Here is a 16,938-nt window from a genome sequence, read left to right as displayed (position 1 = left end):
CATGAACGTAGGCTTACTCTTAACAAGCGAAGTTGACTCATTCATAAAAGTAAACGCCATACACATCTTCCCGAGCATGTGTTTGTCCACAAGCGTTTTTTCGCGACGATGGCAAAAGCTAAAAATCATAAATTGAACAACTTTCTGATGTTCCTTCTTGAAAAGAAAAGTGTCAACCCGGCAAACACAGAAAAAAGTGACAAAGTGTCAACATAGCTCTTGTCGATTTAAAATATTTTACAATTTTAAAATATTTTTAGATGGCTCGCAAAAATCTGCGTCGATATACATATATGAAAATTAAATAAAAAGTTATTGTTTATTATTTGATAAAGTTTTATTTATTATTTAAGAAGCGTCTCGCTTCATTGAGTGGTACTTTACGACTGAACTAGAAAGAAACTTTAAAATTATTTAAAGGAAAAGCAAAGAAGACAATAAAGAGTTGCACATGTTACTGCAACGTGAGTAGAAGTTGTGGTACAGACATAGCGTCAGCAAATTCGTCCGAACTGTCCGTTGAACTTATTGCGCTACCGGTGCGCGTGGGAAAGCGCTAGGCGCAGCGAAAATATTAATTTCGTTTGAAATTTTTGAGTCGTTAACTCCTCCCCCTTTAAATAGCTCAGTGTCCTCACTGAGGTGCGCTGAGGTCATTGTCATCAGGCTAATGTTTGAAGTCTTTAAAATTCCATCCTTACTGGATGTTATGTCTGGAATCTTTTCGGCCTTATCGATAACTGTTGTTACCGGAAATGATTTAGTTCGTCTTCGGAAGATTATTTTAATCGTAAGTATAATTAAAAGTAGCATTACGATTCCAGATAGGCTGTAAACACTAAACTCGTATTTAGTTCCCAAAGCCTTTATTTCCTCAGTGTTCCACTGTGTAATTCCTTCAGCATTTTGAGTGAAAGGATCTCTTCAAAACTTAAGGATCTGTTCCCTGGTTGTATTATGGCAGGTAAAGGTTTAGCCTTAGAAATTTGTCTACTTTCGTAAGTTCTTTGGTTGGCTTTAATGGTAGCGTTGTGAAATTCTATTAAAAATGTTCCCTCCAGGTTAACTAACTTTTCTCCTATCTCTATAGTCCCATTGTAAGCATTTAGTAGGAGTATACCTGGGTTAATTTCTTCTATTTGTGGTATATGTTGAGCGTTTGTCATTGAGCAAGCAGAAGATTGTCCATGAAGTAATTTTGGCAAACATGCGCTATTTGAAATATTTTTAAAGTTTCCTTCTTTACAAACTGATACGTCGTTGAGCGTTTTACATTTGCTTATAATTTCTAATACATCATTCTTACATACTATTATGTTATTATTTGGAATCTTGATTATGGAATTGTTCTTTCTTACTGCTTTTACTAGTAAATTTTTACAATTTTCTTCATTTGTTTTTGGCAAGCTAATAATATAAATCAAAGTTAATGCATTTGATACTATTTTAACATCTCCATACTCGATGGCTTCTAAAAGCTTTACATTTATCATATTTTGTTCATCAAAAAATTCTTTAGTTATTCTTAATTCTAGATCTGACAAAATGAATGAATTAATAATTCCAGCCTTTGCCCATTGAATTGCATAATCTACATTTATTATTTCTTCTTTCATTACCTTAAGTTTTCTTTCTAATTCTTTCGATAAATCTTTTTTTATTTGCTCATTAGATTTAATAATGTTTGTAATTTTGTTAGTTCTGTTTATTAGTTCATTGATTCTCTCTTCCACTAATCTATTAATAACTACTTGCCTATTATTATTTCTTAGAACATCATTTATTTTGTCGGAAATTATTTGAAAATCATCGTGATCGGGTGATCCAGCAACCCATTTCCATATGGTGCCGAGTTCATTAATGGCTCTTTTTGTTCGAGTAGGTTCTAGTCTTTGTATGATGGCTTCAATAATTTTAATTTCGTGAGTTAGGTAAGGGTAACTTTCGTCTCGCTCTGTCAAGTCTTCTATAAGGGTCCTTTTTATTTCGTAAAGTATCGGTTCGTATTGTTCCAAGTTTATTACGTGAATTATCTTGAATGTCGATGTTTGTAGTTTAGCTGTCCCAGTCTCTATTGTCACTATTTGTGCGTTGGTGTAGTCGAGAATCTGAACCTCTCCGTAGCAGAGGGTGGTAAAATATCTGGAAATAGTTAAGACTTAATGTGGCATTTGTGAATTATTTTTCCGGACATAGTTAAAACTGTGTTTCCTTGGTCTTTTTTAATGATTTCTTCCTGACAGCGGGGGGAGAGCTTGTTTGTTAAGCCGTTTGTTAATTTTTGCATAAATAGTCTGCCCTTCCTGAAATTCTTTAAATAGTTTTCTATTTTGGTTATGAAATTCTAAATCCTTTTCTTGTTTATCTATCAGATTTTTTTCAACTTCCTGGCGTTCCTGTTCCAATTGCATTGGATCAGTTGTTATTGTCCTTCCAAAGAAAACTTCTACTGGTTTCCTATTTATTGTCGAGTGAATGGAATAATTATATTTGAAAATGGATCTATTCAGCAGATCGTTGAATGAGTCGTGAACCTTTTCTGCTTTGACGCAGCGAATAATTTCTGATAAAGTCGAATGAAAACGTTCTATCTGTCCGTTCACAGTACTCATGTAAGGTGGAGTTCTAAATATTTCTATATTATATTGGTTCTGTAGCATATGGGTTATTGGAGCAGAATTTAGAGACTTTTCATTATCTATTACAATTTGTTTTGGAATACCAAAGGACATTAGCATATCTCTTAATGGCCCTTTAATGTCCTGTGTAGCCCTAGAATTTACTATACGTGCCATTGCGTATTTGGAGAATTTGTCTATTGCAGTTTGTATGATAAAGGCCTATGTGGACAATATGACCTGGATACATTGGAATTGGTGTGGCTTGTAGTATAGTGTTTTCTGGATGCCTTTCGTATTTACTTAGTTTACACACTTTACATTGTTTTACTACCTTATTGATTTTTGCACTCATCCGAGGGAAGTAGAATTTTTCTAACAATTGAATCTTATTTTCCTTTGCATTTCTATGGGCGCGATTGTGTTCTTCAAGAATTTCATTTTCTTGATCAATTTTATTGACTAAATCTGTAATTATTTTTCGGGAATATTTTATTTTAAATAGTGAAAAGTAAATGGGATATAGTTCTTGAATTTTTCCGAGGATGCTGTCCTCTGTTTTTATGACATTGGTTACCGAGGGATTTAGGCATTTTTTTAGGGTGCTTACTAGCGTGTCGTTGTCATAGTCGTCTTTTATAATTGTATGTCGGTGATATGTAGGAAAAATGATATTGAAATTGTAAGAGGCCTGTTATCCTTTCTCGAGGATTATTTGGTTTTTGAAAACATTTATCGGGGCGTCTGTAAATGGTATCAAATTTTGAGAAGAACTTTTATCACTGTGTTGTGTGACAGTCATGGAGTTAACCTGAATATCTTGTGCCGGTCTTGATAGTGCGTCTGCAACTACGTTAGAGCTTCCTGATTTATATTTCATTTCATAATTGTATTCCTCCAGTATTGCTTTCCATCTTTTGAGTTTGCTATTGGTGTTTTTGTTACTTAGTGCGTATGTTAACGGTTGGTGATCTGTGTAAATTTTAATAGCTGCTGAACCGTAAAGGTAATTTCTCAATGATTTCAGGGCCCATACTATTGCGAGCATTTCTTTTTCATTTGTGGCATAGTGTTCTTCTGCCTTATTCAGTGTTCTGGATATAAAAACTATTGGTTTTTTGTCTTGCTCCAAAACCGCACCTAAAGCAAAATTGGATGCATCTGTGGTAAGGTGAAAATCTTTTTTATAATCTGGGTATTGCAACATTACTTGGGAAGATGTCAGTGTGCTTTTAATTTTATTGAATGCTTCAATGGCTTGTGGACTTAGAATTATTGGAGTTTTGGCGGACATAGTTTTGGACATACGTCCCTCCTCCCCTCTTAAAAGAGCGGTGAGCGGTTTGGCTAGTTTGGCGTAATCTTTAATGAATCGCCTGTAGAAGCCGGACATGCCTAAGAATGACCTTAGGTCTTTCAAAGTTTTCGGATATGGAAAGTTCTTAATCGCTTCGACTTTTTTAGGATTAGTTTTTATGCCTTCAGAGGATACTATAAAGCCTAAGTATTCAACCTCGCTTTTGAAAAATTCACACTTGTTAATTTGAACTTTCATATTCGCTTTTTCGAGCGTTTCAAACACCTTTTTTATATTATTTAAGTGCGTTTCTTCATCTTCGCCAAAGATTATTATGTCGTCTATGTAGACGTAGCAACATTTGCCAATTAAATCTCTTAAAATGTTGTCTAAGGCTCTCTGGAAAATTGCAGGGGCGTTTTTCAACCCAAATGGTAACCGAGTAAATTCGTATTTACCGTTGTTTACCGAAAATGTGGTTTAAGGAATATCTTTTTGAAGAAGTGGGATTTGGTGGAATCCGCTTTTAAGGTCTAAGACCGTGAAAAATTTCTGGTTTTGCATTTGCGCCAAAACTTTATTTATTTCTGGGATTGGGTACCTATCGGGAATAGTTACAGAATTCAGTTTTCTGTAATCTACTACCATTCGATACTTTTTTTCGTTCGAGGCATCGAGTTTTTTCGGCACTACTCATATTGGCGAATTATATGGGGACTTTGATCGTCTTATTATGCCTTGGTCTAATAATTCATTTATTTGCTTCTCTACTTCGTCCTTCATTGCCATTGGGTATGGATAATATCGCGAATAAATTGGGTTGTCCGTTGGGGTTTTTATTTCTGCTTTTACTGTAGTCGTAAATGTGAGTTTCTCGTCAGGGTCTGTGAAAAGATTTGGGTGATTTTCGCAAAGAGATTGGAGTTTTTCTGCCTGTGATTGCGGTAAATGATTTATTCGGAGTTCAAGTATATTGACAGATTGGGTTTCCTGTTGTAAAATTTTAACTTTTATAGAATTGTTTACTAACATGTAATTGTTTGCGGTGTAAATAACTGCGTTTAATAATTTCAAACTATCATTACCAAGTATACCGTTAAAAGATTTCAACTGTGGCAAAAGGAAAAATTTAAGATCTATTTTAGTCCCAAAAAGGTTAAGGTTTGTATGGTGTGTTATTGAAATTTTTCCTCCAACTGAGTCTGCGTAAAAGTGGTTTTCATTAGGTATTGGGTTTTTAACTAGGGAAGGTTGAATATAATTTTTATTTGAACCTGTATCTATTAAAAATTTAAGAATCTTTCCCTCAACTGTTTTACATTGAAAGTAAGGCAGCGAGGATTGATTTAATCTAAAAACTGGATATCAGAGAAATTTGCTGTTTTATTTTCTTCCTCGTCGTATCCTTCCAGGTATTTATTTATGGGTTGTAGTTCTTCTTCTTCACTAGTCATCTGTGCGTAGTACTCGTCAAAAGGATGTTGCTGTTCGTCCACGTCCGTGCTCTCTATTTGGTTAATTCTTTGAAATTTTTTCGGGGTTTGGTGGAGTTGGTTTGAGACTGGGGCTTGTCTACGTATCGCTTGTCCCATGTTTTGTGGTCTGTTAACGTAGCTAACTCTTGCTGTCTGCAAGGATCTGTCTACGTCCATCGGTGTAGGGGGTTTTGGTTGAAAGGGTCTTGGTGGTGGCAAGTTATATTGCTGTTGTATCGGATAATTATTTTGTTGTCTAAGGAATTGTTGTTGTGGTGGGTAGTTGTTTTGTTGTTTGTGAAATTGTTGTTGCGGTGGATTAAAAGGATTATATGGCGATTGGGAGGGAAACTGTTGATTTCTAGGATTATAGTTTGTAAGTGTGGACAAAATTGTGGCTGTCCATTATTTTGATTTCGTCTAGGATTGTGTGGGGGTGTGTTTTTATTAATTTGTTCAGTTCTGTAAATTTGGTTCTCTAGTTTAAGGCATAAATGTAAAGCTTGTGGAAGGTCAGTTGGTTCTCTTGTTCCCAAAAGTCGGGGTAAGTCACCTCTTAGTCCTCTAATGAAAGTATCTAAAGCTTTGTTACGATACGTTTCTGTCATAAGTTGCATGGCTTCCGGGCCTATTTTCATGCAACCTATTTTGTTAAGAATGAGGGTTAAATGTGCGTACACTTCCTGATAAAATTGTTCGATTGTGTGACTGCTTTGGGTGAGTATTGACATTTGATATTCTAAGGTTCCTAAGTCACGTTTATCCGCGTAATGTGTCTCTAAGCAAATTGAAATGGCTTCCCAATTCAGGGAGGTGTTGTAAGACTCTAATGCAGTGTCTGCGTGACCTACTATTTTATTTCTAATTACGTTCAATATTGCGAAATATTTGGGGGTGCCTTTAGTGGCATCGAACAATTTTATGATGCGATCTACGCTTTTTTTCCACGAGGCGAATTCCTTCGGGTCTCCAGAAAATTCTCTTAAGCATCTAACTACATCTGGGACCTTGTCTAAGTCTCCTAGATTAGCTCTATGCGCTTCGTCTATTTCCTGGTCTCTAAAAATGTTTTGCCTGGGATTTACTAAATTTGGGACTATGGTCTGACATTCTGCTAAACAAATTCTGCGTACTGCTTGACTTATTGCTATTTCCATGTCTGGGTTTAACTGGTTGGCATTTGGGGCAGCTGGTGGCTGATTTACATTTTGGATAACTGGTGGCCTTACAAGGTTATTTGGATTCATTTTGCTTATTTTATTTTATTTATTTACTACTATTATTTTTATTAATTTCGTGGTGTGAAATATTAGTTAATTAGTTTTATTAAAAATTGGAAAAAAAAATTTTGAATTTTTATTCTAAATTTTCCTAAGTTTATTGTTGTTAACCTAAGCAAAGTAAAAGAATTATCTTATTTTAAAAATGATACGCTTACAGTAATAATATGGACTTCATTTTGTTCTGATTTTTCCCGAACTCTGCTGCTGCTCTTTGCTGTCACTGTTGAATAGTGCTGAACGTCGTTGCCGCTTCTGGATTGTGGTTACCGTTGTTGTTGTGAATAAAGCTGAACTTTGATGTTTCTTCTCGGGTTACGGGCACTGTTATTGTTGAATTTTTGTGCTGATATTTGTTTGTTTGTTGCGTGTTTTTTAAACGTTTTGAATGTTTAATATTTATTTATTTTTATTTATTAGAAAATTTCACCAGTGTGTAAGTTTTTGACTTGTTTGTTGTAAAATGTTTTCTTAGGTTGATATATTTCATTTGTATTTGCTGCTTTCTTAAATCGAAGTATTTCACTTAAGTTTTAATTAAATTTAATTTGCTGCTTTTCTTGAATCGAAGTATTTTACTTAAATTTGATTTGCTGCTTTTCTTAAATCGAAGTATTTCGCTTAAATTTTAATTAAATTAAGTCCGGTAGATATCGACGCTTCTCCCTCTTTTGTCCTAGCCGGTGACTCGAGGAGCCTTCGATACTGCAGAAAAATTGATTTTCCGATCCGGTTTGCTCTATCCAACGATCGAGCACAAAGTACTTTACGCGTACACGATTTCAAAAATTTTACTGTTTCGCGTAAACCCTTTTAACGTTGGGCGCCAATTACATAAAAAGTTATTTTTTATTATTTGATAAAGTTTTATTTATTATTTAAGAAGCGTCTCGCTTCATTGAGTGGTACTTTACGACTGAACTAGAAAGAAACTTTAAAATTATTTAAAGGAAAAGCAAAGAAGACAATAAAGAGTTGCACATGTTACTGCAACGTGAGTAGAAGTTGTGGTACAGACATAGCGTCAGCAAATTTGTCCGAACTGTCCGTTGAACTTATTGCGCTACCTGTGCGCGTGGGAAAGCGCTAGGCGCAGCGAAAATATTAATTTCGTTTGAAATTTTTGAGTCGTTAACTTGCATGCTCATACATAAACATACATATTTATGATGGTTTATTGGCAAAGCTGTTAGAGCGGCAAGGGAAGCGGTCACAATCGGCAATCGTTCGTTTGTTGTTTTCGACACAGCTCGGATTTTCTACCAACAACACAATGTTGTGACGCTTTGTCGTCGCGTGAGTCGCTATAGCAATTTGGCTGTCATATTGACATGTGTGTGTGCTGCTTATGCTACTTGAGACGATTGTTGTTTTTGTAGAACAATGTTTGTAATTTTTGCCGGTGACGTATTTACATGTGTACGCATATGTGTACGTAGGTTTGTGTATGCATTATTTGTTCGGCACATATATATGTACATATACACATATGTATAAAGCATTACAAAAACGACATGCAAACGCAGCCCAAAAAATTTGAGACGATGTAATAAAAGTTTCACTTTAAAAACGCGTTACTATTAACCTTCTCTCAAAAACACTAAGTAGGCAAAATTAGCAAGAAAACATCACAAAACTGAAAACACTTTCAGTTAATAGCAGTCTAGAAAATCAACTGACATCTTTCCTACTGCGAAAACTCGCAACCGATTAAAAAACATGAGCGAATTGATGATTTCGCATAAATTAGTAACAATGAAACATTGTTTATTTAATTAAAAAGTTACTGTTTATTGCTTTTTCAACCGTGAGCATTTAGATTTTTCACTGGAATAATATGTAATTTCCGTTATCGGGTTGATCTTTGGAATTTGGTTGCCAAAGGCTTCATACTTGAATAGATAACTAGAGGGTTAAAGACCTAATAATAAAAAGATAATAAAATTTCCTCTTGGCTGTACTGGTAAGCTTTCGTTTATGGTAAGTTGACATTGCTCTTTATAATAAACAAATTTGCTTCTTCACATACGTAAAACTGAATCTGGTTATGACAGGCGTCGAGTTAGCGTGATTATGGAATGAAAAACTTAATATACGAATCTGACATATTCATACCCAATTTTCGCCTCCCGACACAATATTAAAAGTGCGAATCGCAACTGGCCTGGTATATTCAAGCATAATTCAACATTTTCAAAGCGCTCACTTTCGATTAAGCTTATCATCTAACTTGTTTTATTGCTATCGAAACAGCGGAACTCAATATAGTTTGAATGAGTAGAGTTGAATTTAATTTTTATATTTTTTTAATCAAGTAATGTGCTTTACTTACAGTATTTCGCTACAATAGTTTTTTTTTTATTCTCTTACTTACATATGTGCTCAACTTCACATAAAATTGAATTCTAGTTTATGTCTCCTGCTAAAAAGCATTTTAGATAACTTGACCTTTAGTTTCTTCTTAATAACACAATGAACTATTCCAATTGCCTAATACCCCTTAAGTTGAACTAAATATTGAACTGTCCCCTTCTACATAATTTTGATGTTGGTTTCTGCTCATATCTGATAACTGAGCTGCGCGTTTAATTTTGTTTCTGTTGCTACGTTAAGCTTTTAAATTTGGGTTCAGTTGTTGTTGTCTACAGCGGTATTTTACATTGTATAAGATCATACTAAATCAAAGTATATACAAGATACTAAAGACGTTAGAAACGACTTATGACTGATCTAATAAAAGTCTTAAAAGTAAAAAAAAATTAGTATAAATTAGGTTAGGTTTTTACATACTTAAATTTAATTTTTATATATTGTTATATCTTTAAGAAAGTAATATAAAAAACGTATATTTGTATGAAGCAAACAACCAAGACTTAAATGGCACATTTTTTGCCGCATTACATTGGAAATATATATGACTTATCCCGTTATATAAGATTTAACTGTTAAAAGCGCCATTAATATGTATATATATTATATATATAACGCGAACTTTTTTTATTCCTTTCAATAGCGTTTGAATAAACGGTTCATGCAATATAACATATACACAAATATGCATATTAAATATAATATAGAATTGAGAAATATACATACATATAGTTTAAAAACAATTAATGAAAGATTATTATCTCAATTGTGTAATAATCAAATTAGTACTTCGCTCATGAAGATATGCATCTATGTACATTCAAGTTTAAATATAACAATATAAAACGTAAGCCATTTAATATATATATATACATATATAAATATTTATGTACAAACCCTGCATTAGAGTCTTCACGAAATAATAATTGACTATCCATTTCAATATCTACATTTTGAAATAACGCAATTATATCAAAAATTAATTAAACAATCTGTTAATTTGAGTATTATTTAGTTTTAAGTAAAACAATTATGTATTAATTTTGTCAAATAATATCTAGAGCAGATTTGTTTAATAGTCTACAATTACACAAACATATATAATGTAAGTTCTCAAATGCAAGCATTGCTATTTACCAACAGCCAGACTTATTATATAAATTTTATTATTACATTATATTACAAAGGAAAATTAGGTTTAATTTCTGATATTTATTAAAAAATATTTCAAAATTTAATATGAACAATTAAAAAATATGTAAAAATAAGGAAATGAAATAAATAAGAAACATCGAAATATATATATATCTAAAATAAAGCATTTATAAACTACGCTTTGTAAAATGTAATAACTATAACCAATACTTATAATTACTATATACTATAGAAAAAATATATTAATGCTGGGAGACTCGACAGACGTTGTCCTGTACACCTGTCTTTTCTATCGTTATTTTAACCTTTTTTTTGAATAAACTGTAACAATCTGTGCCGTTTTGATGGAAAGTTATCTAACGTCATTACATGTACATTTGTCACAATTTCACTAATCGATGAGTGCGAGTATGTAAAACTACTACTATGTTCAAATAAAAACTTAAATTTATTTTAAATAAAGGTGTGAAAGTTGAAACAGGAATTATTTTATAACAGGTATGTTTTTATAATTTACAAAAGTTTAATTTATCGTAATGACATTGGATGAACAATATGTTTGGTTAAATCTCTATACTCTGCATGAATAAATTCGATGGTTTTCGTAACGTATAATTGGCAGTGAAAAAAGCACGGGTTTTCAAAATCCCAGCCACAAATAGTCATTTCATGTAAAATCTGTAAATAAAATCTCTACAAGATTGTTGACTACTTCACCAGCATCAATGGCAGTGTCAATCGATTTGAATATAATTTCATTGAAAGAAAGTGATTGTTGTACTTTGAAATTGATTGCATCAAAATCTATAAAGATAATAACATGTATGATAAGTATAATTATGTCACAAATCTGGAAATATGCTCATCTTCGGTAGCGAATGTTTAACAATTGTTCAGAGAATTCCGACGCTAATCATTATGAAGTTGAACGCGCATATTAAGAATAAGGCATAATTCAACGACGCTTCGTCATAAATTAGCTTATTTCAAATATGCGTGTATTTCGTCCATATATGTATGCATTTCGCATGTGGAACGTCAGGTAAAGTTTGTCTGAACTCATCAGTCAGTAGCAGAAGAGCACCACCGAAAAGTCTAGTTTTACCTTAAATATCTTTCAGGGGCTATCGAGAGCTTTACGATAATGCTTGTAATCATTTGTACATTCATCCCAGATAATATTTTTACATTTTCTAAAACTTCAGCCATGCCAAGCTTTTTTTCTTGCATATTGCTTTGGGATTTGTATGAATATTGAAATGTAATTTAAGCGCTGAATGCGCAGTCCGTCCACCATCAGTGGATCAATGCGTTATAAAGCAATTGCTAACGCAATATGGCTTTGTAATCGAATGCGCGTAAGTATCAGTGAGAAAAATGTATTACCAATACCACCTGGTACGACCAAAAAAAAAATATACTTAACAGTAAGCAATTTCTCATTCTCATTACAACAAAAGTAGTCACAGAAAAATCTGAAGATGGTGTTCACGTTCAACATCACTGTTGATATGTTATTGATGCTGGTTGGTTTCACGCTGCTTGAATTACTATTATTTTTTTTTAATTTTGATGTTAAAATTGCATTTAATTTACCAATAGTTGTAATTATATCTTGAATTTCTCTTATATTAATGATATACAATAATTACTATATTTCCGCACTAAATTTGCAAACTGCATAGTTTTTTCACTTCTTAACTCTTCAAAAACTAATTACATCCTAATGTAATATTTCAAGTACCACACAATTTTTTTTGGAACATAATCATACCAAAGCTGGAATTAAAATAGAATATTACTGAACATTTGACATTGCGATCGTAGGGCGTAGTGCAGGTTTTTCAATGTAAAACAAAAACCAATTTATAAATATAAAATACTTTAAAAAAAAAATTTATATTGGACCCGATTGTTAATCATAATCATTTTCGAATCCACCTGAATATACACAACAAATTTTATTAAAATCGGTCCAGACGTTAAAGAGGAGTTCAATGCACACATACGGACGAAATTAATTTGTAAAGAATTATTGTATATACGAATTATTGATCTCGTTCACAAAACATTGTAAAATCTTAAGCATTTTTGTAAAAATTCTAAGGGTTCGATATTATTTACACAAAGTATTTAAAAAATACCATTGGTGGTCAAATTTGAGTGGAATATTTTTACACATTCCAATACGGATTGAAATTATGCAAGAATATTTATACCAAATATATATACATACATACGTATGTTCATATTTTTAAGTTTATGTAGTTATTGATTATATCATAATTTAAAGCTCAGTTGCTAAATTTAACTGTGAATTTGGAATTATTTTAAATTGTTCACCGTTAATCAAATATCAAATTGGATATCGAGTGAGATATTTATACAAGTATGTATATGGGGAAATAAAATTGTAGGCAAATGACATACTTATATACTTGCATATTTGTAATAGACAATATCAATAAAACGTCGCAAAACAAAAGAATCATAATAAAGCTCTTACATATCTTATTTTATTAATTTTTTTTCTTGAGAATATATTTAGGCTACATGGGGACTTTTCAATTAACATGTAAAGTATTTGACAGCAATCAAAGCTATCCTTATGAAAACACTTAACGCAATGAAATAAACCAAGTCTGTTTTGAGGAGTCGAATGAATTTAATTTTATAAGCAAATTTCCAAAATGCACTATCTCAAAGCACCAGAGGTGAATCTTACATAATTTAATTTACGTTTGTTATCTATCTGAGATTGTTCGAAATATAAAATATCTCCCTAAAACAACTGCGTGCCTATCCAAAAAAAATGTGCACTGTGGTGGCTGTAACACAGTACTTGGCGTTATAAACGGTATGGTTAAGGAAATGCTTAATTTCTAAATTTCGAAATTTCTGTCGTCTCATATTTCGACGATTGCACAACAATGACGATGCGCACTGGAATCAATGGAATGTGTTTGAAAGTAACACATATCTTCAAAACCTTTTTCGCTCCTTCTCTGATAAGAACTTAACACTCTCCCCTGATAAAATCTCAGAGATCATATTTACAAACTGTACGATGGAGTACAGGCTAGGCATAGACATGATGTCGAAATTGCAACAGTTAACAGCTCAAATATTAGGAATGTTACGATTGAAACGTTACTCTTCCACAACTCAGAAAAAAACGGCAGGAAGCTCCTTAAGTCGTGAGCTGGCAGTATCTGTGAAAACGACAAAATATCGACTGATATCAAAGTATTTCTCTATTTAGTGCGAATTCTTGAAACTGGCATTAATAACAACTGCATTGGAAAATTCCTTATTAACTTATCTCAACGCATTAGTCACAAAACCGATGGCACGCGCTAAGTAAGTTTTTCCTTTACATATACAAGTACTAGCTGACCCGGCCACGCGTTGCTGTGGCTAAAGTTTTTGTTATATTACATTATAGTAAACAATCTAAGAGGAACAATAAGAGAACATCAGTCACGGAGTCCACTATGCTTTTTCACATAGATGGTATTTGTAAAAAAATATGGTGATCTCCTTATTTGACTTTCTACTACTATAACCCTTTAGTACAATGAAATTATTTACGAACAAAGACGAAAATGTTGATGTTGGTATACAAATTCACTGGATTGAGATTTGAAGGGGAAGTACGTTGAACACAATTAATTAAAATGTTCTTACACTTGATATTAAGCAGAAATCCATACAAAGTAAAAATTTATCAGTATTATTATTTCCATTTAATTTTATAACAAATAAGTATATTACATTATAATACAGTAAATAACATGTGACGCTTAAACTCATGAATGAGGTAGGCAAGGCAGAGAGTCTTAAACTTTTAAACATTAATAGATATTAATGTTTTTGAATTATAAATACTTTCAATTTCAATTTAATTTAACATCAATCGGTGCAAGATGTTTTTGGTTAACCTGTCTTTAGCTAACACAAATAGATTCGACGGTTTCCTAACACGTGAACACGCAACATATAGTTGCCTATGAGAAAAACATGGATTTTCCAAATCTAAACCACAAATGGACATTGTTTGAGCTTGAGATTTATTTATAGACATGGCGAAAGCTAAACGAATTGGAAACTGTAGCCATTTGAAGGGTATGGTAGAATCTGATGGTATCATCGGAATACGTGGCAGCAGGACTAGTTTTCCTTTAAACTTCCCAGCCAAAATGGTTGCTTCAAGAATGTTTCCGGTGATCTTTTTGATGACCAAACGCGTACCGTTACATAATTGAGGTGGATTCAAATTACGGAGGAGAATAATAGGGGAACCAATCTTTAATCGAAGATTATGTGGTGGCATTCCAGGGATATCTAATGAATTTAAAAATTCAATCGGAAAATTTACACTTTCATTTTCATCAACAACAGTATCGATTGCTTTGGATGTACCGTGTAAAGTCTCCCCAATGTCTTAGCTTTGAATATGCCTGTAATGGAAGGATGTGGTTTTCCTTGTTTCCGTGGCTCCCATTTTTTACTGGATTTGTTCCATGTGAAATAACGTGGAACATCACCATACACCAATGTCTTCGCGAATTGGCCAAAAACATCAGGTTTTTGACATAATGTAAAAAATTCAGTTAGAGTCGTTTTCGGAGCTTCGCACGCTCTTTGGAGAACATTTTCTTCAGTGAAGTATACACGTTGACCGTTTTCAAGATGGATTGCCAGATGTTGGACAGCAGGATCTCTTTCGTGGATGGGAAAGCTGAGAATATGCCAAATAGCTTCATTGCTGCTAATGTATCTGCCCATTTGGTATCGTGCTATTTCGTCATTTTTATTTATGTTTTGTACTTCAAATATGGCCAAATCACTGCCTTTGTTTACATATTTACAAATATACTTAATTGATTTAACAGAACTGCAAAGCTCAACATTGATATGAGCTTTGTAAGTTTTTGAAAGTAGTGGTGAGTATGGTACCACCCACTGATTATCACACTCAACTTGATTTGGAAAGCTCGGCAGTCGCATTGTAAATGTGTGGCCACCATTCAGTACTTCTGCGGCGATACATTGGATAACCGTCAATATCCGTGATCGTGTCATTCGTATGCGGCTTTGGGAAGTTTTTTTTACATTTTCCATTTTCCATGCACGATGACGTCATGTTGAAAGCACCGCATGGCCCATGGATCATGTGTTTGGTGACAATATCAAATAATTCTTGATCAATTAATGGGTCTGGAATTTCGGCTGAAATTATTTGATCGATTTTTTCAGGACGGATTCTATCTTTAAGCCAAACCGAAATGTGGGCATGAGGCAAACCTCGCTTTTGCCACTCTATCGTATACAGCCAACAACGTGTGATACCAAAAATTGAATATTTAACAATAAAATCAATTAAGGATTTCAATTTTTGTTTAAACACACCTGCAGTTAAATCATGACGATGAATGGCTTGTTGTCCTGGCAATAGTAAAGTTTGTATCTCTTCCCAATTCGGATTACAAGTGAATGTAATAAATAAATCCGGTCGGCCGTAATGACGTACGTAAGTCATCGCTTCTTGTATGTATTCCTGCATGTTCCGTTGACTGCCGATGTAGCTTGAAGGTAAAATGAAAGCATTACCGATGTCATTGGGATTTAAATTTCAATCGATGTTTCCAGCAACAGCATCTCGTAAGTGAATATATTTTTCCGATCGTAGTTTTGCCTGGTTGAATCGAAGGAATCGCAAGCGTTCGCTTTTGACCTTAGCATACATATCAACAATGTATTGATGGAACAGCTGACGATATCAAAGTTTTGATCAATGAAGCACAAATAAGTAAAAAACAGGATTAATTTCACTGTATTATCTTCATTATAATATGAATTCAAATTACACTTTAGTCGAAGTAACACGTGGCCGGCTATGCTAACACCAAAAATTTAAAAAGTGGAAATAATTGAATTATACAGTATTTCGTTCACTACAAAATAAATTTAATTAATTTTATAGCGTCAACAACACGTGGTAATTATGCTGTTAAAATGTAGCTTATATGACACGTTCGTAGATTTACCATAGCAGCGCCATCTATTGATTACTTACTCAACCCAGTCGAAAGGTATCGACATCTGTTAGAATCATTTGGAGTTAACAGATAATTGTGACTGTCAAATAATAACAGACAAATAATTAGCAATAAATTAAAATTGCGTCTATAATTTGAGATTTAAACTATCCTATCTCTCAAGTTGGATCAAACTGCATATGGTGTGCGAATTTTATTATAATCGGTTAAGTGGTTTAGGAGTCCATTGAGGACAAACATTGTGACACGAGATTTATATATTGTATATTAAGATATAAATTTTTAAATTTTTTTGGTTTGGATTGTTTCTTAGATATTAGATATTTTTGCAGTGCATGTAAATAAGAAGATAACGACCTATAACACTACGTTTTTTACATTCCTACTGTATATACGCATTTTAGAAGTATAAGCTTTATACGACGCTACCCGTTATTCTTGTACCTAGGTATAGTATTGAGATCCCTTTATCCAAGGTACATATTCATATGTATTTGATTTGATTCTTTGCGTTACCTGAAAAATTTATGCCACTATGTAAAAGATTTTGAATGCAATAGCTGCTAAGCGCATTCAAAAATAAGTTTCCCCATTAAAATAGCACAAGAAATTTCTTTTCGGTTTCTATTAGGTTTTCAACATAAAAAATAATTCTTGCTGTAAACGAGGGTATATCCTCTT

General features: G+C 33.1%; 1 protein-coding gene across 3 annotated transcripts in view; it reads left to right on the top strand.

Annotated features, from left to right (window-relative positions):
- The window catches only part of LOC106623764 (RNA-binding protein MEX3B), a 680,038-nt gene extending 667,329 nt beyond the window's left edge, over positions 1–12,709 (top strand). For all 3 annotated transcript variants that reach the window (XR_011397399.1, XR_011397398.1, XR_011397402.1), the window contains one exon: positions 6,905–12,709. The gene's annotated coding sequence lies outside the window, so the exon portion shown is untranslated. The remainder of the gene's footprint in view (positions 1–6,904) is intronic.
- The last annotated feature ends 4,229 nt before the right edge of the window (positions 12,710–16,938 follow it).

The sequence above is a fragment of the Bactrocera oleae genome, chromosome X (assembly GCF_042242935.1).
Source record: "Bactrocera oleae isolate idBacOlea1 chromosome X, idBacOlea1, whole genome shotgun sequence".
NCBI classification, from domain to species: Eukaryota; Metazoa; Arthropoda; class Insecta; order Diptera; family Tephritidae; genus Bactrocera; species Bactrocera oleae.
Note: the sequence above shows the minus strand (reverse complement) of the source record. Positions and strands in the feature narration are given on the sequence as shown.